General features: G+C 43.8%; 1 protein-coding gene across 1 annotated transcript in view; it reads left to right on the top strand.

Annotated features, from left to right (window-relative positions):
• Window positions 1-17906: 17906 nt before the first annotated feature.
• The window catches only part of LOC128705234 (uncharacterized), a 61731-nt gene continuing 55130 nt past the window's right edge, over window positions 17907-24507 (top strand). The window contains exon 1 of the mRNA XM_070083843.1: window positions 17907-18023. The gene's annotated coding sequence lies outside the window, so the exon portion shown is untranslated. The remainder of the gene's footprint in view (window positions 18024-24507) is intronic.

Genomic DNA, 24507 nt, shown 5'->3' with positions numbered 1-24507 from the left:
TTTGCAGATGTGAGGGTGCAACAACGTTCGTAGACGAGTGGTCAACTGATGTTCAGCCCTGCGGACAACCTGTATATAGAAGATTTTAGTTCCAGTGCTGATGTCTTCAGACTCTCTCCTCGATGAAACAGCGCGGGCAAACCAGTTTTCTCTTCCCCTGGATGGGAGAGTTTTTTTTTTTTTGCCTGTTGCATTTTTATGTCCATTTTTGATTTACTAGTGAGCGAAAGCCAGTCCCTCTCTGGGTTAGCTAGTGTAAGTAATTCCTTTATACCTACGGGCCCACCAGTATTATCGCGTCGGGACGACGCGAAGTGCGTGGCCAAGCAAATGTAGACAGCCGTATGTACTGTCAGAACACACAGCCTAGCCGTCTGCTCTGACTAGTTCATATTTCGCGGCATTTAGGTGCTGCCCTCTGTAGGCTCACCCAGGTCAGTGGGAGGCTGAGCCCATTCGCTCTCACTCCTAGGCCGACCCACTTGATAGACACAAGTGCTCCCCCTCCACGGACTGGCTTGCGGTCACTCCCTCACACTGCCCGTTGTGTACTCACTCCTATCCAATTAAAGCCAAACTAGTCCATGGCCGTATCATTGCTACCTACGCTACCTTCATCGGCACTAACCGCTGTTCAGCAGCAAGAACAGCAATAACATTGGTGGTGTAGGGTAGTAGTGTTGGTGGTGTAGGGTAGTAGTGGTGGTGTAGGGTAGTAGTGTTGGTGGTGGTTAGGTAAGACACATATGCAACAGTTAGGCAACTTTATTCCGAAACGTTTCGCCTACACAGTAGGCTTCTTCAGTCGAATACAGAAAGTAGGCAGGAACAGTAGAGATGTGAAGACGATGTAATCAGTCCATCACCCTTGAAGTCGAAGAATTTCCATAGTTCAGTTCCATAGTTCCTGACTATGGAACTGAACTTCTCCAGGCTGAGGGACTGACAACCTCAAATTCTTCGACTTCAAGGGTGATGGACTGATTACATCGTCTTCACATCTCTACTGTTCCTGCCTACTTTCTGTATTCGACTGAAGAAGCCTACTGTGTAGGCGAAACGTTTCGGAATAAAGTTGCCTAACTGTTGCATATGTGTCTTACCTAACAACCTGTCGGTATTGTATACCATTTTGATGTTCATCAGTGTTGGTGGTGTAGGGTAGTAGTGGTGGTGTAGGGTAGTAGTGTTGGTGGTGTAGGGTAGTAGTGTTGGTGGTGTAGGGTAGTAGTGTTGGTGGTGTAGGGTAGTAGTGTTGGTGGTGTAGGGTAGTAGTGTTGGTGGTGTAGGGTAGTAGTGTTGGTGGTGTAGGGTAGTAGTGTTGGTCGTACAAGGTTACCAAGTGACTCCCGAGGTGTGCGGACACCACCCTACTGACGTTTTCACACTCAAATTGCCTTTTGTCTCTTGCTTTGTTCCTCCACAAACTGCCTTTTGTCTCTTTCTCATGATAGTACAGATGAAGTAGAAAGGTTACCTGTGGTTACCCGTAGGTTACTGGAGTTGTTTTCGGAGGCCAGGGCCCCCGCGGCCCGGTCACAGACAAGGCCTCCTGGTTGCCAGCCTCATCAAAGTTGTTAGCGCCCGCCGCCCACAGCTCAATTTATGCACTATAACCTGGCTGATCGAAAACTGGTTTGAGGAATTTGTCGAAATCTCTCTTAAAACAGCCAGGGGTTTGTTCGTAACAGTCCTTATGCATGAAGAGAGAGTGCTGAAGGTTCGTGGTCCCTGTACACTTACTGAATTCTCTTTTATGGTCTCATCGCTTCTCTGCTTTTCACTGGAGGTATCCTGCACCGTCTGCAAAGGTTCTTGTGTTCGTAAGTAGCGATTTCTGTGTCAGGTTGGAGACCAATTCCTCCAGAATCTTCCAGGTGTTGATTATGATGTATTTTTCTCGTCTACGTTCTAGGAATTTCAAGTGTTCCCAGTAATTTAGGTGCTTAACTATGTTTATAAGAGCTATGAGATTCTTTGTGCATTTTCCAGTTCTGCAATTTCTCTTGGTTTGAGAGAACGAGTGACCTGAAGCGAGTCATCATCGGCTTGGCAGGTCTTATTTTGAAGCTGCGATAGCAACATTGTTGTATTCATTGAACGTGTGGTCTTCTGACATTATCACTCCCAGATCTTACGCTCTATTGATTAGTTTGAGTTCGTCTTGTACTCCGATTCTATTTTTATTTTCTCAATATTTCCGTAACGTAATAATTGAAAAAATTCCCCAATAAACATTATACTGATGTCAGTAGTCCACTGGAAGACTGTTTATATAAGCTTGGAGACTCACTGTCTCTTCTATGGGTGCCACTCTTTTACAGATTCTAGTATTATCTGCAAGGTATGATGTACAATAAGGAGAAGTGGAGTGAATACTGTGCCTTAGACAAGAGCTCTTCACTGTAGCCACCTCTGATTTCACTCAGTTTAACATTACTTTTTTTTAGGCTCTACTTACAGTAAATATCCATCTGCCTACTTTTCCAGTTATTCCTTTTGAGAGCATTTGGTGCACAATTACCCCATGGTCAGAGGCTGTTACATAGTCGGTGTGCAGCACACCTGCATTTTGCTTTTCTTCCAGTGTATACAAGATCATGATGTGATAATGGTCTAGTAGAGGAGCGAGGTGTTCTGAACCCATGCTGACCTGGGCTGATCAAACTGCTGCGATACAATACTTCTTAAGACCCTTTCAGGACATAGGTGAAGGACCCTTGATCAAAGGAATTATACCTACCCTTCTTCCTCGGATTAAACCTAATTACCCCACTCGTACCTCTCCAAGTGCGCAGGCACTGTGGTGAGAACACAAAACAAGGACAGTTTTCGTCATGAGAACACTAGAGAGAACACACACACACGCTGTTCTCTTATACTTTTAACTATTCGTACATCAGTCAAATCTTATTTATACATGTAGATATAATGAACTTCACTATAAGTACACAGGTTAGCCGGGGATATCCTCCTGTTGAAGCAGTAATGAACTCTTTAATACTCACCAGCTTCCTAGCGTTCCAGTTAGGTATTGTTGGGGTATAATAACCAACTCACAGTCTTAATAACCAACTCACAGTCTTAATAACCCACACACAGACTTAATAACCAACTCACAGTCTCAATAACCCACAAACAGTCTTAATAACCCACACACAGTCTTAATAACCCACAAACAGTCTTAATAACCCACAATCAGTCATAATAACCCACACACAGTCTTAATAACCAACTCACAGTCTTAATAACACACTCACAGTCTTAATAACCAACTCACAGTCTTAATAACCCACACACAGTCTTAATAACCCACACACAGCCTTAATAACCCACACACAGTCTTAATAACCCACACACAGTCTTAATAACCCACAAAGTCTTAATAACCCACACACAGTCTTAATAACCCACACACAGTCTTAATAACCCACACACAGTCTTAATAACCAACTCACAGTCTTAATAACCCACACACAGTCTTAATAACCCACAAACAGTCTTAATAACCCACACAGTCTTAATAACCCACACACAGTCTTAATAACCCACACACAGTCTTAATAACCCACAAACAGTCTTAATAACCCACACACAGTCTTAATAACCCACACCCAGTCTTAATAACCCAAACACAGTCTTAATAACCCACAAACAGTCTTAATAACCCACACACAGTCTTAATAACCCACACACAGTCTTAATAACCCACACACAGTCTTAATAACCAACTCACAGTCTTAATAACCCACACACAGTCTTAATAACCCACACACAGTCTTAATAACCCACACACAGTCTTAATAACCCACACACAGTCTTAATAACCAACTCACAGTCTTAATAACCCACACACAGTCTTAATAACCCACAAACAGTCTTAATAACCCACACAGTCTTAATAACCCACACACAGTCTTAATAACCCACACACAGTCTTAATAACCCACAAACAGTCTTAATAACCCACACACAGTCTTAATAACCCACACACAGTCTTAATAACCCACACCCAGTCTTAATAACCCAAACACAGTCTTAATAACCCACAAACAGTCTTAATAACCCACACAGTCTTAATAACCCACACACAGTCTTAATAACCCACACACAGTCTTAATAACCCACAAACAGTCTTAATAACCCACACACAGTCTTAATAACCCAGACCCAGTCTTAATACTCTACACACAGTCTTAATAACCCACACACAGTCTTAATAACCCACACACAGTCTTAATAACCCACACACAGTCTTAATAACCCACTCACAGTCTTAATAACACACTCACAGTCTTAATAACCCACACAGTCTTAATAACCCACACAGTCTTAATAACCCACTCACAGTCTTAATAACCCACACACAGTCTTAATAACACACTCACAGTCTTAATAACCCACACAGTCTTAATAACCCACTCACAGTCTTAATAACCCACTCACAGTCTTAATAACACTCACAGTCTTAATAATCCACTCACAGTCTTAATAACCCACACACAGTCTTAATAACTGACACAGTCTTAATAACCCACACAGTCTTAATAACCCACTCACAGTCTTAATAACCCACTCACAGTCTTAATAACCCACTCACAGTCTTAATAACACTCACAGTCTTAATAACCCACTCACAGTCTTAATAACCCACACACAGTCTTAATAACCGACACAGTCTTAATAACCCACTCACAGTCTTAATAACCCACACAGTCTTAATAACCCACACAGTCTTAATAACCCACACAGTCTTAATAACCCACAGTCTTAATAACCCACTCACAGTCTTAATAACCCACACAGTCTTAATAACCCACACAGTCTTAATAACCCACAGTCTTAATAACTCACAGTCTTAATAACCCACTCACAGTCTTAATAACCCACACAGTCTTAATAACCCACACAGTCTTAATAACCCACACAGTCTTAATAACCCATACAGTCTTAATAACCCACACAGTCTTAATAACCCACAGTCTTAATAACCCACTCACAGTCTTAATAACCCACACAGTCTTAATAACCCACACAGTCTTAATAACCCACAGTCTTAATAACCCAGTCTTAATAACCCACTCACAGTCTTAATAACCCACACAGTCTTAATAACCCACACAGTCTTAATAACCCACAGTCTTAATAACCCACAGTCTTAATAACCCACTCACAGTCTTAATAACCCACACAGTCTTAATAACCCACAGTCTTAATAACCCACTCACAGTCTTAATAACACACTCACAGTCTTAATAACCCACACAGTCTTAATAACCAACTCACAGTCTTAATAACCCACACACAGTCTTAATAACCCACTCACAGTCTTAATAACACTCACAGTCTTAATAATCCACTCACAGTCTTAATAACCCACAAACAGTCTTAATAACCCACTCACAGTCTTAATAACCCACTCACAGTCTTAATAACACTCACAGTCTTAATAATCCACTCACAGTCTTAATAACCCACACACAGTCTTAATAACCGACACAGTCTTAATAACCCAAACAGTCTTAATAACCCACTCACAGTCTTAATAACCCACTCACAGTCTTAATAACCCACTCAGAGTCTTAATAACACTTACAGTCTTAATAACCCACTCACAGTCTTAATAACCCACACACAGTCTTAATAACCGACACAGTCTTAATAACCCACTCACAGACTTAATAACCCACACAGTCTTAATAACCCACACAGTCTTAATAACCCACAAGTCTTAATAACCCACAGTCTTAATAACCCACTCACAGTCTTAATAGCCCACACAGTCTTAATAACCCACACAGTCTTAATAACCCACAGTCTTAATAACCCACAGTCTTAATAACCCACTCACAGTCTTAATAACCCACACAGTCTTAATAACCCACACAGTCTTAATAACCCACACAGTCTTAATAACCCACAGTCTTAATAACCCACAGTCTTAATAACCCACTCACAGTCTTAATAACCCACACAGTCTTAATAACCCACACAGTCTTAATAACCCACTCACAGTCTTAATAACACACTCACAGTCTTAATAACCCACACAGTCTTAATAACCCACACAGTCTTAATAACCCACTCACAGTCTTAATAACCCACAGTCTTAATAACCCACTCACAGTCTTAATAACCCACAGTCTTAATAACCCACACAGTCTTAATAACCCACTCACAGTCTTAATAACCCACTCACATTCTTAATAACCCACACAGTCTTAATAACCCACACAGTCTTAATAACCCACACAGTCTTAATAACCCACTCACAGTCTTAATAACCCACACAGTCTTAATAACCCACACAGTCTTAATAACCCACACAGTCTTAATAACCCACTCACAGTCTTAATAACACACTCACAGTCTTAATAACCCACACAGTCTTAATAACCCACACAGTCTTAATAACCCACACAGTCTTAATAACCCACACAGTCTTAATAACCCACACAGTCTTAATAACCCACACAGTCTTAATAACCCACTCACAGTCTTAATAACCCACACAGTCTTAATAACCCACACAGTCTTAATAACCCACACAGTCTTAATAACCCACTCACAGTCTTAATAACCCACTCACATTCTTAATAACCCACACAGTCTTAATAACCCACACAGTCTTAATAACCCACACAGTCTTAATAACCCACTCACAGTCTTAATAACCCACACAGTCTTAATAACCCACACAGTCTTAATAACCCACACAGTCTTAATAACCCACTCACAGTCTTAATAACACACTCACAGTCTTAATAACCCACACAGTCTTAATAACCCACACAGTCTTAATAACCCACTCACAGTCTTAATAACACACTCACAGTCTTAATAACCCACACAGTCTTAATAACCCACACAGTCTTAATAACACACTCACAGTCTTAATAACCCACACAGTCTTAATAACCCACACAGTCTTAATAACACACTCACAGTCTTAATAACACACTCACAGTTTTAAGGGACGTGTAATAGTTGAAAAGTTAACTTTGTTGTTTATCACCCGATTTCTTTCAATTTTGGTGTACGTTAAGAAGCATTTTTCCATCATACATTGCCCAAGTTTCAATAAGATTGCTCAACAAACAACTGAAAAAACATATATTTACTAAAAATCATATATGGCAAGCCCTGGCCGGGTACTGGAACTGAATTTAAAAACACACGAAATACAACACAAGGAGTTCACAGCGAATGAACGCACATCTGACCGAGAGCGACTACAAGGCGAGGGGTCTTTGTTAGGTGTAAACAAGCAACAAGAAGTGGGGAAACTTGGCGCGTACGAAAAAAAATGGCGTGGAATTTGAAAACTGGCGCGCCTGTGTTTGTTCGGCACCCGATTATGTGTTCGTGACCAGATGCAAAAAATTGTCGAATTTTTTGGTCGTGAACTGATCTGTTTGTGTTCAGAAGCATTCATGACCAGAGGTTCCACAGTATTTCTTTAGTCATAGAGTTGTCAGGAAGTGGAAAAGTCTGGCCAGCGATGTAGTGGAGGCAGGAACCATACATAGTTTTAAGACGAGGTATGATAAGGCTCATGGAGCAGGGCGAGAGAGAACCTAGTAGTAATCAGGGAAGAGATGGGTCCAGGAGCTATGTCTGGACCCCTGCAACCATAAATAGGTGAGTACACACAAACACACACATACACACACACACACACACATACACACACACACACACACACTTTTTAAGAAAGGAGATAAAAACGAGGCACTAAATTATAGACCAGTGTCACTGACGTGTATAGTATGCAAAGTCATGGAGAAGATTATCAGAAGAGTGGTGGAGCACCTGGAACAGGACAAGATTATAAACGACAACAAGCACGGATTCATGGAAGGCAAATCCTGTGTCACAAACCTTCTGGAGTTTTATGACAAGGTAACAGAAGTAAGACACGAGAGAGAGGGGTGGGTTGATTGCATTTTCCTGGACTGCAGGAAGGCCTTCGGCACAGTTCCTCATAAGAAATTAGTGCAAAAGCTGGAGGAGCAGACGTGTATAACAGAAAGGGCACTGCAATGGATCAAAGAATACCTGACAACGAGGCAACAACGAGTCGTGGTACGTGATGAGGTATCACAGTGGGCGCCTGTGACGAGCGGGGTCCCACAGGGGTCAGTCCTAGGACCAGTGCTATTTTTGATATATGTGAATGACATGATGGAAGGGATAGACTCAGAAGTGTCCCTGTTTGCAGATGATGTGAAATTAATGAGGAAAATTAAATCAGATGAGGATCAGGCAGGACTACAAAGAGACCTGGACAGGCTGGACACCTAGTCCAGCAATTGGCTTCTCGAATTCAACCCCGCCAAATGCAAAGTCATGAAGATTGGGGAAGGGCATAGAAGATCACAGACAGAGCATAGGCTAGATGGACAAAGACTGCAAATCTCACTCAAGGAGAAAGATCTTGGGGTGAGCATAACACCGAGCACGTCCCCGGAAGCACACAATAACCAGATAACTGCTGCATCATATGGGCGCCTGGCAAACCTGAGAATAGCGTTCCGATACCTTAGTAAGGAATCGTTCAAGACACTGTACACTGTGTACGGCAGGCCTATACTGGAGTATGCAGCACCAGTTTGGAACCCACACCTGATCAAGCACGTCAAGAAATTAGAGAAAGTGCAAAGGTTTGCGACAAGGTTAGTTCCGGAGCTAAGGGGAATATCCTACGAAGAAAGGTTAAGGGAAATCGGCCTGACGACACTAGAGGACAGGAGAGATAGGGGATACATGATAACGACATACAAAATACTGCGTGGAATAGATAAGGTGGACAGAGACAGGATGTTCAAGGAAGGGTACACATAAACAAGGGGTCACAATTGAAGTTAAAGACTCAGACGAGTCACGGGGATGTTAGTAAGTATTTCTTCAGTCATAGAGTTGTCAGGAAGTGGAATAGTCTAGCAAGTGAGGTAATGGAGGCAGGAACCATACATAGCTTTAAGACGAGGTATAACAAAGCTCAGGGAACAGAGAGAAAAAGAGGACCTAGTAGCGATCAGTGAAGAGGCGGGGACAGGAGCTGACTCTCGATCCCCGCAACCACGATTCGGTGAGTACACACACACACACACACCCACACACACACACACACACACACACACACACACACACACACACACACACACACACACACACACACACACACACACACACACACACAAACAAACAAACAAAGCACGTGACCCCGGGGTCTGTTGCATGAACAAAACTCACTGAGAAGTCGAGATGAAAGGAAAAGGTACGATACATTATGGAACACCTCGCTCAGAAGGTTAAGATGTAAGAAAGGGAAAGTGTTGACGACCCAGGGGAGGGACCCCGGGCCGGGGCCTGAGGGAGGAAGGGAGGGAGGGATGAATGGAGGGAAGGGTGGGAAGCAGTGCGAGATGAAGGGGTGGGAGGGAACGAAGGACAGACGGGAAGGAGTGAGGGAGGGAGGGAGAGTAGGTGGTAGAGGAAGGAGGGGTGACGTGAGCGTTGGGTGGGGGGAGTCAGTGTACCTGTCTGCCACTGCAGGTTTGAAGTCCATCTGAAATGTCATTTTCCAGCAATTGCTCTAAACCAAGGGTGGGCGATCGTCCGGCCCGCGGGCCGTACAAAACCGGCGAAATCCTTTGGTCAGGCCCTGCCAAGGCAACTGTAGGCGGGACTCGAAATTCATAGCAATATAAATTTATATTAACCCTTCCAAATAAGTATACAGAATTATGAAGATACCTTTTAGCTTACCATCGCAGAGTCGACTGCACTCCAGACTGACTGACGCAAACCTGGAAGAGCAGTTGCGAGTAGCAACATCATCAATACCAGCTAACATCACAACGCCTCACCAAAGAGAAGCAGCTCCAGCCATCATATTAAGCGTGAGTTAATTAAATGTTTGACCAAATATACAAGTTGATAATTTTGCATAGCCCGCGAATGGTGTTATAAATATGTAAATGGCCCTGGGCAGAAAAAAGGTTCTCCACCCAATTTAACTGAAATTTCGACTTTTCACCAACATCGTGTAAACTTACCGAGTCAACCTCCTGATGACATATATCAGCCTGAATACACAACAAGCCACATAGGAATAGAAATCTTTACTTCTAGATCTTTCACAGTCTCGCGCGTCGTCAGGAGCTATGCAATTCTGCAAGACCAGCAACAGATAGGTGAGGAAATCTTTTCTGATGCAAAATAGAAACGTATCAACTGCAGACCAGGTACTCTGTGCCTGAGCCACAGTTGATATTCTTCTGTCTTGCCACAGTAATGATTTCCTCACCTATCTGCTGTTGTTCTTGCAACATTGCATAGCTCCTGACGACGCGCGAGACTGTGAAAGATCTAGCGGTAAAGACTTCCATCCCTATGTGGCTTGTTCTGCAGTATTATGATCGCCTGTTTGCGACAGTATTGCAATAGCCTGACTGTTCTAAGGTCTATAAGAGGAGGTATCACTATTAAATAAAACTGACAGATTGGGATTCATGGATCCCAGTAGCACTGTGAACGTTGCTTTCTGGGTAAACACACTACGGCTGCAAGTCTAAATCTGATCAGAAAAGGCATTCTTCATAGCACGGATTCAACTTCCAAGTTATATAAACTAATTGATTACGTTGACAAATTATCCTACACACAAATTTTATGGTTACTGTCCTGGCCAGAAGACGAATCACCCATTAAATACTGAAGCCATTCTTAAGAGGTAAATTCCAATACATTTAACGTGGTTAAACTGGAATAAAAAATAAGCACTTACTGTACACATAGAGCCAAGAGATGTGTTCCAATATACTTAAGTTACACTTCGTTGTGTTGAAATGTTTGAGGCTGTGGCACCGAGGGGAAAATAAGAGCCATTCCAGGATGCTGGCAACGAGTCCAACAAGAATCTTGCCCAGCGTTGTAAATTTTATGCCGATCAGATGAGGCGTTCTCGTGTTATGAGCGAAATGTTTAAAAAAAAGAAGTTGGAGGAAAAGGAGCAGAAAATAATTCGGGTGAAAACTAGTGTTTGATCACCATCGTCAGTATAGTCATTGATCATCATCACCAGTACTGTCATTGATCACCATCACCAGTACTGTCATTGATCACCATCACCAGTACTGTCATTGATCATCATCACCAGTACTGTCATTGATCACCATCACCAGTACTGTCATTGATCACCATCACCAGTACTGTCATTGATCATCATCACCAGTACTGTCATTGATCACCATCACCAGTACTGTCATTGATCACCATCACCAGTACTGTCATTGATCACCATCACCAGTACTGTCATTGATCACCATCACCAGTACTGTCATTGATCACCATCACCAGTACTGTCATTGATCACCATCACCAGTACTGTCATTGATCACCATCACCAGTACTGTCATTGATCACCATCACCAGTACTGTCATTGATCACCATCACCAGTACTGTCATTGATCACCATCACCAGTACTGTCATTGATCACCATCACCAGTACTGTCATTGATCACCATCACCAGTACTGTCATTGATCACCATCACCAGTACTGTCATTGATCACCATCACCAGTACTGTCATTGATCACCATCGTCAGTACTGTCATTGATCACCATCACCAGTACTGTCATTGATCACCATCGTCAGTACTGTCATTGATCATCACCAGTACTGTCATTGATCACCATCACCAGTACTGTCATTGATCACCATCACCAGTACTGTCATTGATCACCATCACCAGTACTGTCATTGATCACCATCACCAGTACTGTCATTGATCACCATCACCAGTACTGTCATTGATCACCATCACCAGTACTGTCATTGATCACCATCACCAGTACTGTCATTGATCACCATCACCAGTACTGTCATTGATCACCATCACCAGTACTGTCATTGATCACCATCACCAGTACTGTCATTGATCACCATCACCAGTACTGTCATTGATCACCATCACCAGTACTGTCATTGATCACCATCACCAGTACTGTCATTGATCACCATCACCAGTACTGTCATTGATCACCATCACCAGTACTGTCATTGATCACCATCACCAGTACTGTCATTGATCACCATCACCAGTACTGTCATTGATCACCATCACCAGTACTGTCATTGATCACCATCACCAGTACTGTCATTGATCACCATCACCAGTACTGTCATTGATCACCATCACCAGTACTGTCATTGATCACCATCACCAGTACTGTCATTGATCACCATCACCAGTACTGTCATTGATCACCATCACCAGTACTGTCATTGATCACCATCACCAGTACTGTCATTGATCACCATCACCAGTACTGTCATTGATCACCATCACCAGTACTGTCATTGATCACCATCACCAGTACTGTCATTGATCACCATCACCAGTACTGTCATTGATCACCATCACCAGTACTGTCATTGATCACCATCACCAGTACTGTCATTGATCACCATCACCAGTACTGTCATTGATCACCATCACCAGTACTGTCATTGATCACCATCACCAGTACTGTCATTGATCACCATCACCAGTACTGTCATTGATCACCATCACCAGTACTGTCATTGATCACCATCACCAGTACTGTCATTGATCACCATCACCAGTACTGTCATTGATCACCATCTGTCATTGATCCAGTACTGTCATTGATCATCATCACCAGTACTGTCATTGATCACCATCACCAGTACTGTCATTGATCACCATCACCAGTACTGTCATTGATCACCATCACCAGTACTGTCATTGATCATCATCACCAGTACTGTCATTGATCACCATCACCAGTACTGTCATTGATCACCATCACCAGTACTGTCATTGATCACCATCACCAGTACTGTCATTGATCATCATCACCAGTACTGTCATTGATCACCATCACCAGTACTGTCATTGATCACCATCACCAGTACTGTCATTGATCACCATCACCAGTACTGTCATTGATCATCATCACCAGTACTGTCATTGATCACCATCACCAGTACTGTCACTGATCACCATCACCAGTACTGTCATTGATCACCATCACCAGTACTGTCATTGATCATCATCACCAGTACTGTCATTGATCACCATCACCAGTACTGTCATTGATCACCATCACCAGTACTGTCATTGATCACCATCACCAGTACTGTCATTGATCATCATCACCAGTACTGTCATTGATCACCATCACCAGTACTGTCATTGATCATCATCACCAGTACTGTCATTGATCACCATCACCAGTACTGACATTGATCATCATCACCAGTACTGTCATTGATCACCATCACCAGTACTGCCATTGATCACCATCACCAGTACTGTCATTGATCACCATCACCAGTACTGTCATTGATCATCATCACCAGTACTGTCATTGATCACCATCACCAGTACTGTCATTGATCACCATCACCAGTACTGTCATTGATCACCATCACCAGTACTGTCATTGATCACCATCACCAGTACTGTCATTGATCACCATCACCAGTACTGTCATTGATCACCATCACCAGTACTGTCATTGATCACCATCACCAGTACTGTCATTGATCATCATCACCAGTACTGTCATTGATCACCATCACCAGTACTGTCATTGATCACCATCACCAGTACTGTCATTGATCACCATCACCAGTACTGTCATTGATCATCATCACCAGTACTGTCATTGATCACCATCACCAGTACTGTCATTGATCACCATCACCAGTACTGTCATTGATCACCATCACCAGTACTGTCATTGATCACCATCACCAGTACTGTCATTGATCACCATCACCAGTACTGTCATTGATCACCATCACCAGTACTGTCATTGATCACCATCACCAGTACTGTCATTGATCACCATCACCAGTACTGTCATTGATCACCATCACCAGTACTGTCATTGATCACCATCACCAGTACTGTCATTGATCACCATCACCAGTACTGTCATTGATCACCATCACCAGTACTGTCATTGATCACCATCACCAGTACTGTCATTGATCACCATCACCAGTACTGTCATTGATCACCATCACCAGTACTGTCATTGATCATCATCACCAGTACTGTCATTGATCACCATCACCAGTACTGTCATTGATCACCATCACCAGTACTGTCATTGATCACCATCACCAGTACTGTCATTGATCATCATCACCAGTACTGTCATTGATCACCATCACCAGTACTGTCATTGATCACCATCACCAGTACTGTCATTGATCACCATCACCAGTACTGTCATTCACCAGATCACCATCACCAGTATTGATCATCATCACCAGTACTGTCATTGATCACCATCACCAGTACTGTCATTGATCACCATCACCAGTACTGTCATTGATCACCATCACCAGTACTGTCATTGATCACCATCACCAGTACTGTCATTGATCACCATCACCAGTACTGTCATTGATCACCATCACCAGTACTGTCATTGATCACCATCACCAGTACTGTCATTGATCATTGATCATCACCAGTACTGTCATTGATCACCATCACCAGTACTGTCATTGATCACCATCACCAGTACTGTCATTGATCACCATCACCAGTACTGTACTGTCATTGATCATTGATCATTGATCATCACCAGTACTGTCATTGATCACCATCACCAGTACTGTCATTGATCATCATCACCAGATCACCATCACCAGTACTGTCATTGATCACCATCACCAGTACTGTCATTGATCACCATCACCAGTACTGCCATTGATCACCATCACCAGTACTGTCATTGATCACCATCACCAGCACTGTCATTGATCACCATCACCAGTACTGTCATTGATCATCATCACCAGTACTGTCATTGATCACCATCACCAGTACTGTCATTGATCACCATCACCAGTACTGTCATTGATCACCATCACCAGTACTGTCATTGATCATCATCACCAGTACTGTCATTGATCACCATCACCAGTACTGTCATTGATCACCATCACCAGTACTGTCATTGATCACCATCACCAGTACTGTCATTGATCACCATCACCAGTACTGTCATTGATCACCATCACCAGTACTGTCATTGATCACCATCACCAGTACTGTCATTGATCACCATCGTCAGTACTGTCATTGATCACCATCACCAGTACTGCCATTGATCACCATCACCAGTACTGTCATTGATCATCATCACCAGTACTGTCATTGATCACCATCACCAGTACTGTCATTGATCACCATCACCAGTACTGTCATTGATCACCATCACCAGTACTGTCATTGATCACCATCACCAGTACTGCCATTGATCACCATCACCAGTACTGTCATTGATCATCATCACCAGTACTGTCATTGATCACCATCACCAGTACTGTCATTGATCACCATCACCAGTACTGTCGTTGATCACCATCACCAGTACCGTCATTGATCATCATCACCAGTACTGTCATTGATCACCATCACCAGTACTGTCATTGATCACCATCACCAGTACTGTCATTGATCACCATCACCAGTACTGCCATTGATCACCATCACCAGTACTGTCATTGATCACCATCACCAGTACTGTCATTGATCACCATCACCAGTACTGTCATTGATCACCATCACCAGTACTGTCATTGATCACCATCACCAGTACTGTCATTGATCACCATCACCAGTACTGTCATTGATCACCATCACCAGTACTGTCATTGATCATCATCACCAGTACTGTCATTGATCACCATCACCAGTACTGTCATTGATCACCATCACCAGTACTGTCGTTGATCACCATCACCAGTACCGTCATTGATCATCATCACCAGTACTGTCATTGATCACCATCACCAGTACTGTCATTGATCACCATCACCAGTACTGTCATTGATCACCATCAAAAGTACTGCCATTGATCACCATCACCAGTACTGTCATTGATCACCATCACCAGTACTGTCTGTAAAGTAAAAGGACACAAGTGCAACTAATGTGACATTTATTGTGGCAACGTTTCGCTCTCCAGGAGCTTTATCAAGCCATTACAAACAATACATGGACACAGAGGGTATATAAAGGCTCAGAGTGAGGTGAATACTAGTGAGGTACCATTTCGATGTTCACTAGTGGTAGTAGTAGTAGTAGTAGTAGTAGTGGTAGTGACAAAAGTAATACAATATGGTAGAGCAATTAATTCGTACATGAGTAAAAGGATATAAAAGCTATTACTTGGGTAACATAAAAATAGGTTGGACAAATATAAACTGGAATGAGGCAGCTTGTTTCAGTGTTCACTCTCTGTGCTTTGTGTAGTATAACAGGAGAGACTATGTGATGGCAGGGTTTACTGTTTTCAGGAGGATTCTTGCTAAGACTTCGGAGATGGTGAAGCTGCCGTTGTTTTGTTTAATTGTATTCGAAACAGCGATCAGTGCTGATTCAAGGCACTTGCGTGTGCGGAAATTAGTTTCTTTTATCACTAATTGGGCGTCTCTGAATTTCATAAGATGATTGGTTTCCACCAATCATCTTATGAAATTCAGAGACGTATGCCGTATTCTATTCAAGATTGATGGACTGACCACATCGACTCAAGGTTGAGGGACTGATTACCTCATTCTCCTCCTGTTCTTCAAGATTCTCCTTTGTATGGACTGATGAAGCCACTGTGTGGCGAAACGTTTCCTCAATAAAGATACCCAAGAGTTGCACATGTGTCTAATTTATCAACATGTCGGTTCTCTGAACCATTCATCTACAAGATTTCTAATGCTATGTATTAATTTAGTCATCCTACGCTGAATGTTTTCTAACGAATTATGTCCATTCTGTAAAATGGAGACCAGAACTGAGCTGCATAATCTAGGTGAGGCCTGACTAATGATGTATAAAGCTGCAGTATAACCTCTGGACTTCTGTTGCTTACACTTCTTGATATAAATCCCAGTAATCTATTTGCCTTATTACGTACGCTTAGGCATTGCTGTCTTGGTTTAAGGTTGCTGCTCACCATAACCTCCAAGTCCTTTTCGCAATCTGTATGGCTAAGTTCGACATCATTTAACTTATAAGTACTAGGGTTATGGGCACTCCCAAACGTTGTGTGCGTTTAAAAATAGGTTAGATAAATACATGAGTGGGTGTGGGTGGGTATGAGTTGGACCTGACCAGCTCCTTCCTTAAGTGAATGTAACCTGACCTGACTAGGTTGGATCACTGGCTTAAGACGTTAGGAGACTTGGACCTGCCTCGTATGGGCCAGTAGGCCTGCTGCAGTGTTCCTTCTTTTTTATATTCTTATGTTCTTATTAAAGGTCATGGTTGCTACTTATCCTTCCGGGTCAGGAGACGACCTCTGGAGGGAGATGACCTTGTCTTCGCTCTCAGAGGTCACCTGATGTCACCAGAGATCCTGGTCACGCTCAAGTGACGTAATCTCTGATAGTTGTGGTTGTGAATGTTTGTATTGGTTGTAAGTGTTGTTAAAGCTGTAATTGGGAATAAGTAAGAGTGGTGGTGATTGTTGTTGTCGTGAACGTTTATAATGTTGGTTGCAATTGTTATGGCTGTAACTGGAAATACGTAACAGTAGTAGTGAGTGTGTTTAATGCTGTGAATTTCTGTAATAACGCTGTTACCTAAGGGTTTAGCGCTCCCCTACTCAATAATGAATTTTACTGTATTACAATATAGGAAATCGGTAAACCCTAAGGGAAACGGGGAGACGATCGTCAACAACTCTCAGGACGGGATTCGAATCCCCTGGCGAGTCAGTGCTGAAACTGGCAGCCAGCAAGGTACAGTGGTTAACGCACTGGTTTGCTTCAGGTTCGAACCTCCGTCTGTCTTGTGAAAGAGGTAGTCGGGTATGAATACAGAGAAGGGTAGCTCCAATTTCTTGGATCAAAACAGGGGATGGTGGGTTGAAGAGAAAGCTGTATTGTGTTGATTGAATGCTTATGGGCAGGACCGGGAGCTAGAGTTCGCCATCCACAAGCGTACAACAACGGTAATTACAAGTCATGTATGTGAGGTATTTCATTTTTTTTTGTTTATAGAATAGATTTTTACTTTGAACTTTGTGTGTGAGAATATCAGGGTCATAGTACCTCAGAGGTGGGCTTGTGTAAGGTGAACCAGGCGTGTCTCACATAGTACCTCAGAGGTGGCTTGTGTAAGGTGAACCAGGCGTGTCTCACATAGTACCTCAGAGGTGGCTTGTGTAAGGTGAACCAGGCGTGTCTCACATAGTACCTCAGAGGTGGCTTGTGTAAGGTGAACCAGGCGTGTCTCACATAGTACCTCAGAGGTGGCTTGTGTAAGGTGAACCAGGCGTGTCTCACATAGTACCTCAGAGGTGGCTTGTGTAAGGTGAACCAGGCGTGTCTCACATAGTACCTCAGAGGTGGCTTGTGTAAGGTGAACCAGGCGTGTCTCACATAGTACCTCAGAGGTGGCTTGTGTAAGGCGAACCAGGCGTGTCTCACATAGTACCTCAGAGGTGGCTTGTGTAAGGCGAACCAGGCGTGTCTCACATAGTACCTCAGAGGTGGCTTGTGTAAGGCGAACCAGGCGTGTCTCACATAGTACCTCAGAGGTGGCTTGTGTAAGGCGAACCAGGCGTGTCTCACATAGTACCTCAGAGGTGGCTTGTGTAAGGCGAACCAGGCGTGTCTCACATAGTACCTCAGAGGTGGCTTGTGTAAGGCGAACCAGGCGTGTCTCACATAGTACCTCAGAGGTGGCTTGTGTAAGGCGAACCAGGCGTGTCTCACATAGTACCTCAGAGGTGGCTTGTGTAAGGCGAACCAGGCGTGTCTCACATAGTACCTCAGAGGTGGCTTGTGTAAGGCGAACCAGGCGTGTCTCACATAGTACCTCAGAGGTGGCTTGTGTAAGGCGAACCAGGCGTGTCTCACATAGTACCTCAGAGGTGGCTTGTGTAAGGCGAACCAGGCGTGTCTCACATAGTACCTCAGAGGTGGCTTGTGTAAGGCGAACCAGGCGTGTCTCACATAGTACCTCAGAGGTGGCTTGTGTAAGGCGAACCAGGCGTGTCTCACATAGTACCTCAGAGGTGGCTTGTGTAAGGCGAACCAGGCGTGTCTCACATAGTACCTCAGAGGTGGCTTGTGTAAGGCGAACCAGGCGTGTCTCACATAGTACCTCAGAGGTGGCTTGTGTAAGGCGAACCAGGCGTGTCTCACATAGTACCTCAGAGGTGGCTTGTGTAAGGCGAACCAGGCGTGTCTCACATAGTACCTCAGAGGTGGCTTGTGTAAGGCGAACCAGGCGTGTCTCACATAGTACCTCAGAGGTGGCTTGTGTAAGGCGAACCAGGCGTGTCTCACATAGTACCTCAGAGGTGGCTTGTGTAAGGCGAACCAGGCGTGTCTCACATAGTACCTCAGAGGTGGCTTGTGTAAGGCGAACCAGGCGTGTCTCACATAGTACCTCAGAGGTGGCTTGTGTAAGGCGAACCAGGCGTGTCTCACATAGTACCTCAGAGGTGGCTTGTGTAAGGCGAACCAGGCGTGTCTCACATAGTACCTCAGAGGTGGCTTGTGTAAGGTGAACCAGGCGTGTCTCACATAGTACCTCAGAGGTGGCTTGTGTAAGGTGAACCAGGCGTGTCTCTCACCAGGGTGTCAGATATTTGTATCACCTGCATCACTACTAGTGAGACACTTGTCTCACTTGCATCACTACTAGTGAGACACTTGTCTCACTTGCCTCACTACTAGTGAGACACTTATCTCACTTGCCTCACTACTAGTGAGACACTTGTATCACCTGCATGACTACTAGTGAGATAATTGTCTCACTTGCATTACTACAAGTGAGACACTTGTCTCACCTGTATCACTACTAGTGAGATACTTGTCTCACTTGCATCACTACTAGTGAGACACTTGTATCACCTGCATCACTACTAGTGAGACACTTATCTCACTTGCCTCACTACTAGTGAGACACTTGTCTCACTTGCATCACTACTAGTGAGACACTTATCTCACTTGCCTCACTACTAGTGAGACACTTGTATCACCTGCATGACTACTAGTGAGATAATTGTCTCACTTGCATTACTACAAGTGAGACACTTGTCTCACCTGTATCACTACTAGTGAGATGCTTGTCTCACTTGCATCACTACTAGTGAGACACTTATCTCACTTGCCTCACTACTAGTGAGACACTTGTATCACCTGCATCACTACTAGTGAGACACTTATCTCACTTGCCTCACTACTAGTGAGACACTTGTATCACCTGCATCACTACTAGTGAGACACTTATCTCACTTGCCTCACTACTAGTGAGACACTTATCTCACTTGCCTCACTACTAGTGAGACACTTATCTCACTTGCCTCACTACTAGTGAGACACTTGTATCACCTGCATCAAACATTCCTCTACATGGTCTCAAGAACAGCTGGTGATGACGTGAGACACTTAAGTGACGAGTAGGAGGGGAAGAGAGAGAAGAGAGGAGGAGGGGGGTGAAGTTAGGTTTTAGAGTTATTCCCTTGAACTTTAAGCTAGGGACACTACAATGCTACACAACATCTACCACAAAGTCGTGTTTGTTGAGTTAATGGCTTGTACGCAGCACGACTGACCACTGCTGTCAGGGTGGCCTTATATAATTTAATGGACAGACAGAGAAGTAAATCCAAGACGGTGGAAGGTGCGAAGGAATTTTGATGATTTAGTCACTGGACTCGCTGCTCAATACACAGCGAGTCCATAGAATGCTTCCAACATTACTGAGTCTTCTTACATACTTGCAGTTCCTCCTGGGGTATGACTTCCAGCAGATCTTGACTATCTTTTTTTATTTGCATGGTAATATCATCCCAGAATGCTACTCACACCACTGTTGTTATTGCTAGTGCGACGGCAGATGTTAAGAGACTTCCTCATAGTTGTGAGTAAGCGACCATGGGTGAGAGATGAACTACTAGAATGTTAAGGTGACTTAAGATAACATTAACCAGAGTTCAGGTGTAGTAATAACAATAAAGCTGGTGTACACACCTCTACTTCCCTCTACGCTTCAAAAGTATGTACTATGTAAATATCGCGATGCAAGATGCAAAGCAGCCAGAGGGAGAGTTGAATGATAGCTCTGGACCTTTCGTATTGCAATCAACATATCAGGAGCTTGCAATGTTGCAGAAAAGACGAGGTCCAAGCAAATACGATCACAGGGAACGCCTTTGCTGGAGCAAAGGCGTTCCTGATGATGTATTGATTGCAACACGAAAGGCCTAGAGCTATCATTCAACTCGCTTTTCTGTGATAGGTGGTCTAAAAATAAAGATTCGCTCTCAATTTTGTTCTAATACTCAACTGGAGATTTCATAATGGTCCGGGACCATCCGAAACACTGTCCAACTTTTATTCTAACTTTGGAAGCCAGTAGTTATTTTTTCTGCCCACAGTATTGTGACTTTTATTCCTCGGATTTTAGTAAGCTGAGTATGATGAGAGGGCCGAGGTAGTGGTCACTTGCGGTAATTATTATGGAATGTAAGGTTTGTGGTGGGTGTGTAGTGTTTAGTTAGTGCGGGTTAGTCGTATTTCTTGTGATATTTTGTCATGGAAAGAAGTTGATCAGCCTGTGATGGTTGTTGTCTTGACATTGCTGTGTCTGTCAACTGACTTTGCTACAGAAGACGTTATGAGTTTCTTCCTGAAGAAAGCTGTGGTCACAGCTCTTGAAGAATCTAACAGACTTTGAGCTTCACAACCGATCTGTCTGTTTGATAATTTACGGTATATCTTAAAATTACCGCGAACTCAGATTAACGTTAGGGATTTTACACATGAATTTAGTTAATTATTAACGTTTGATTGATTATTTTTTAGTGTAGGACACCCCAGACTGCATTCTTAACATGGAAGACACAGACCAAAGAGATAAAGCTCTGAGTTAAAGTACCTTTACTCTTCATGAGTCGATCTACAGTAAAAAGTTTGGCAGCGAAGATCACTGTTTCAGTAAATGAAGCCTGAGGACAAAGGATCAGTGGTGGTGACAACTAAACCTTCACGCGTCCTGGAGACTCAGCGTTGAGGTGATGGCAACTGAGGAAGCGGACGAGGACTTCTTTGGAGGTGTGATGGTTCTCTACCTCCAGCCAGGGCTGTTTCCTGCTTGATATCCTTGAAACACAGCAACAAAGTTGTGCGTATAGTTGAAGGCTTGAAGTTGACATGTCCTGGATTAGGCGTTTAAGTGTGACCCTGTGTTTGCACCCATCGTTACTGTCATTTAACAAGTTCTTAGACGTTACAATATTTTTTTTAAACACTCGTCGCATAGTTTTGCAGAAGAGATCGGTCAAAGCAATAAGTCGGAAGTGTTCAGGATCACTAAATCTACCAGACTACTAAGTCTCGAAAATGCTATGTACTATTTCTTAAAACTGGTGGTTACAATTCCTCATAACTACTTGCATTTAAACTTGCACTAACTGGGACTATGCCTGTTCGTTATTTTTTTTTTTACTATGCTGATGGCCATGGGTAGATGTTGGCTCTTCTGGAACTTGTCTAGTGCCAAAATTGCATAACATGAGATGGGAGTTTCAAAACATCGTGATAGAAACGAATTGTTCATGGTGTACCGAGATCGACCCTCTGGCCCTGCATCCAACTCCATTACTGAACTACCAACCTAGGTGGGTACAGTCGGGGACTTGCACACACCTTTACGTGGTCTTTGTCTTTGTCGTCCAGTAAAGGCAAAGACCATGTAGGGGAGATCATGGAGAAAAAGACCATGTAGGGGAGATCATGGAGAGAAAGATCATGTATGGGATCATGGGGAAAGAGATCATATAGGGAAGACATTCTCGCTGCCACAGCTGATCTCTGGTACACCAGGAGGCAACACACCACACACACACACACACACACACACACACACACACACACACACACACACACACACACACACACACACACACCTTGACACCTCAAAGGCGATGGGACCGGACAACATCTCCCCATGGGTCCTTAGAGAAGGAGCAGAGATGCTGTGCGTGCCTCTAACCACAATCTTCAACACATCCCTTGAAACTGGGCAACTACCTGAGAAATGGAAGACAGCTAATGTAGTCCCCATATTTAAGAAAGGAAACAGAAACGAGGCGCTAAACTACAGACCTGTGTCTCTGACATGTATTGTGTGCAAAGTCATGGAGAAGATTATCAGGAGGAGAGTGGTCGAACACCTGGAAAGGAACAAGATTATAAATGAAAACCAGCATGGGTTCATGGAAGGCAAATCTTGTATCACAAACCTCCTGGAGTTTTATGACAAGGCAACAGAAGACACGAGAGAGAGGGGTGGGTAGATTGCGTTTTCCTAGACTGCAGGAAGGCCTTTAACACAGTTTCCCACAAGAGATTAGTGCAGAAACTAGAGGATCAGGCGCATGTAACAGGGAGGGCACTGCAATGGATCAGGGAATACCTGACAGGGAGGCAGCAACGATTCATGGTACGTGAAGAGGTATCACAGTGGGCGCCTGTGACGAGCGGGTTCCCACAGGGGTCAGTTCTAGGACCAGTGCTATTTTTGATATATGTGAACGACATGATGGAAGGAATAGACTCTGAAGTGTCCCTGTTCGCAGATGATGTGAAGTTGATGAGAAGAATTAAATCGGATGAGGATGAGGCAGGACTGCAAAGAGACCTGGACAGGCTGGACATGTGGTCCAGTAACTGGCTTCTCGAATTAAATCCAGCCAAATGCAAAGTCATGAAGATTGGGGAGGGGCAAAGAAGACCGCAGACAGAGTATAGGCTAGGTGGACAAAGACTACAGACCTCACTCAGGGAGAAAGACCTTGGGGTGACCATAACACCGAGCACATCACCGGAGGCACACATCAACCAAATAACTGCTGCAGCATACGGGCGCCTGGCAAACCTGAGAATAGCGTTCTGATACCTTAATAAGGAATCGTTCAAGACACTGTACACTGTGTATGTTAGGCCCATACTGGAGTATGCAGCACCAGTCTGGAACCCACACCTGGTCAAGCACGTCAAGAAGTTAGAGAAAGTACAAAGGTTTGCAACAAGGCAAGTCCCAGAGCTCAGGGGAATGTCGTACGAGGAAAGGTTAAGGGAAATCGGACTGACGACACTGGAGGACAGAAGGGTCAGGGGAGACATGATAACGACATACAAGATACTGCGGGGAATAGACAAGGTGGACAGAGATAGGATGTTCCAGAGAGGGGACACAGGGACAAGGGGTCACAACTGGAAGCTGAAGACTCAGACGAGTCACAGGGACGTTAGGAAGTATTTCTTCAGTCATAGAGTTGTCAGGAAGTGGAATAGCCTAGCAAGTGAAGTAGTGGAGGCAGGTACCATACATAGTTTTAAGAAGAGGTATGACACAGCTCAGGAAGCAGAGAGAGAGAGGACCTAGTAGCGATCAGTGAAGAGGCGGGGCCAGGAGCTGAGTCTCGACCCCTG

The sequence above is a fragment of the Cherax quadricarinatus genome, chromosome 10, assembly GCF_038502225.1.
Source record: "Cherax quadricarinatus isolate ZL_2023a chromosome 10, ASM3850222v1, whole genome shotgun sequence".
In the NCBI taxonomy this organism is placed as follows: Eukaryota; Metazoa; Arthropoda; class Malacostraca; order Decapoda; family Parastacidae; genus Cherax; species Cherax quadricarinatus.
Note: the sequence above shows the minus strand (reverse complement) of the source record. Positions and strands in the feature narration are given on the sequence as shown.